Source organism: Oryzias latipes, chromosome 8 (genome assembly GCF_053564925.1).
Source record: "Oryzias latipes strain Hd-rR chromosome 8, Olatipes_Hd-rR_3.1".
Taxonomy (NCBI): domain Eukaryota; kingdom Metazoa; phylum Chordata; class Actinopteri; order Beloniformes; family Adrianichthyidae; genus Oryzias; species Oryzias latipes.
This window is the reverse complement of record NC_136244.1, coordinates 195,346-198,500: the sequence shown is the minus strand read 5'-3', so window position 1 is coordinate 198,500 and position 3,155 is coordinate 195,346.

The following is a 3,155-nucleotide window of genomic DNA, read 5'->3' as shown; positions in this document are numbered from 1 at the left end:
ACCCGCCAATTTTAAATGCACCCCCTCAGTACACACACCCCTCCCCCTTCGAAAAATACATTCCAAGATAAAGACACACACACACACCCTCACAAACACACACTCATTTCGCAAGGAAGGTGGGACCTTGGACCATCAGTCTCCTACCCCATCCCTGGTAGGGGACACGGGGCCCTTGGCAACGGCGGCCGTGTCCCCCGGGTGCCGGTTTCCTGGGCCCGGCGGTGCTCTCTTCACGCGGGGAGGGGGATCCCTGAGCTCTCTGGCAAGGCCAGAAGCCGGGGATCACACCTGAGCCGGGGGTGTCTGTGTCCCTGTGGGGTGGGTTCTGGTCCTTGCCCCCAGGTGCTGGGCCTCCCCAAATTTCCAACAGTGGCCGAGCCTGGTCGGGCCACGTTTACAACAACCCTTGTGGGCCCCCTTCTCCCTGGGGTGGCTGGCCCCTGTCTTGCACCTTTCTGGACCAACCATTGGCCTGGTGGGTGGCTGCCTGGAGCGCGGAGCAGGTCTCCCTTGGGGGGTCCTGGCTCGTACCTGGGGTTGGGGCGGGGGGATGCCCAGAACTCCTGGGTGGTGACGGGGTGCTCGTCTGGGGCTGTGGGCGCCCCTCTAGGGTGGGGCCCGGCGTTGGGTCCTCCAGGCGCTGCGGGGGGGCTGCTCTCCTGGTTAGGCTGGAGCGGCACTCTCTTTCCCCCCATGCCTCCCTGCTCTCTGGCTCTGGAGGGCTCGCGGCGGTCCTGCTGGCCCTGGCCTGGGTGGCGGATGCGATCGCCCGGGGGGCGGTTTTTCTCTACCTGCTGCCGTGTGGCGTTGGGGGCTTCTGGCTGCCGCTGCGGTGGGGGTCTTGGTGTGGGGGTGGCTGGTCACTCTCCCTCCTTCTTTTCACATTTCACCATCCATTTTAGAAGAACATGAACACTCACCTGAGCACAGGAGTTAGCTTGCACTAACAGTTTGCGTGATTGAATGAAATATTTCACATTAGTTGGTTTAAAGTCACAAGTGTGCATGTGTGAACATTATCTGTATTGCTGACATGTTGACTTGTGGACATTTGTGCAGCTAACAGGTGTGTTTATAACATTTGAGTGTGTGTGGACAGCCCCAGCTCTTTTGAGATTTGTATTACATCTGAACCTTACCGTAATGATAAACACCCAGCAGCTTGTTGCTCTATGCCGCTTCATGGTTTTACCCCCCCCCCCCCCTCCTACGATCACCCTCCTATTCCCCCCTCTCTAACCTCCCTCTCTCTTCTCCCCTCCTTTCCTTTTCCGTCCGGTCCAACACAAAAGATTTTCAAAAACAATCAGAATGAATACAGTTTGGCCTCGATTACAATAGGGGTTTATTCAGACATACCTCTGGTTTGTCTGAAGATTCATAACCCCTCTTGTTAAAGTAAAATATGTCCAACACAAGAGGCCCTCAGCTCTCATCTGTCTGCCTAACTGTTGGACAGGACAAGTTAAAAAAAAAATTTAAGTAATGTTAATATCTCCCCCCACAATAATTGCGGAGTTAGGATATTTTTGAAGCCATTTTTTCAATGTACTCTCAATTATAAGAAATAGTTGTTTATTTTCTGTGTTCAAGTTGTAGCCGTATATATTGAAAATAATTATATTATTATTGTAATCGATAACTTGCCCGACAAAGTACCCTTTAGCATCAGATTCTGTATGCAGAATATTCCCGTTATATTTACGTTTCAGGGTTAAGATACCTGCTGATTTTTCAGAGTAATGAGAAAACCATATATCACCCCCCCCCCCCACTGTGTTTCCATAAATTTAGATCAGAACAAACAGAATGATATTCCTGACAAAATCAAAGATCTGCATTCAGCTGCTTAAGAAATAAAAATATAGCTTTTCGTTTGATGTTACTTCTTAACCCGCTGGCGTTGAGGGAAACAAAAGACAATGAAATATTTAGAACAAGAAAAAATACACTCAAACACTAAGAAAAAGAAACGTGTTCTCTGAGCTTAACCTGCACATTAGTAAATGTGTCAAACACAATAGCTCAACAATATTTTGTGAATCCTGAAGGTATTCAAAACATTTCCGAAAGAGGAAAAACTGAACTAAGCCCACATCAATATAGTCTGGTTTGATGTTTTCCAAGTGGGCATCGGTAAGTTAGAAGTTCAGTCAGATCCTTCCTGTTTTCATTTTAGTGATTTGGCAACAATGTCAGAGTATCACATAACCATCAGTGACCTGATTACTTGACTTCTATAGGGGTAGGATTCCTATTCCCTTTCAACTAATCAAACAATATGACAATCATTCGATTAATTTAATGTGATTATATGTAGGTATTGTACAGGTGAAAATATGTCCAATTATGAGTAAAATCAATTATAATCAGTTTGTCAGACTGAAGGTTTCGGTGGAGAGACTCCTCTGTCCACAGAAACGTCCTCCAGTTCTACCCAGACTGTTCCCTGAAAACTGGCACCTGGCATGTAGCGGCAATCTGGACAATAAAGCACAAAATGATTTTCTGTTTTTGAAAGAGAGAGGTTGGCCTTTCAGGTAGGTCTGTATCACTTTTTAAAGACACGTCTGGACAAAATCAATATGGCACAAATGGGAAGAAGATGGTTCTGAACAGGTCTGACACACAGCTGAACCTTCTATGTGCTGCAGTCCATTTGAAACATTGAGACAACTGATTACTGAGAGATCTCTGATTCCCTGTCTGCATGCTCACACTATAATGGCTATAAAACTAACTTAAGACTAAATTCAATGAAACGACTGTTGGTAAAATGTCCTGTGGACCCCAAAATCAACAAAAACCAACATACTGTGGTTAGTTGTGTGTGTTGGGGCTGGGGTTTCTAATTCAATACTGACTTCTAGTGGCGACAAAACTGTACAGCCCCCCCCCCACACACACACACAGAGGCTTGGTCAAGAATGGCGTTTCTTAACAGAAAAAAGAAAACAAAGTGTGAAATCCTTCACATGTTCCTAGTATTTCAAATGTTAGGAACGCTTGAAGGATTTCAGCTTTACATAAAGAACCATCACAAAGTGTTTTACAGTGCATAGCGCTGTAAAACACTTTACTTTGGATTGTGAAGTCTTGGTTTTTTGTTCTCTAAATGTCAAATGCTAAAGCTTTTATCGAGTTTAAAGATA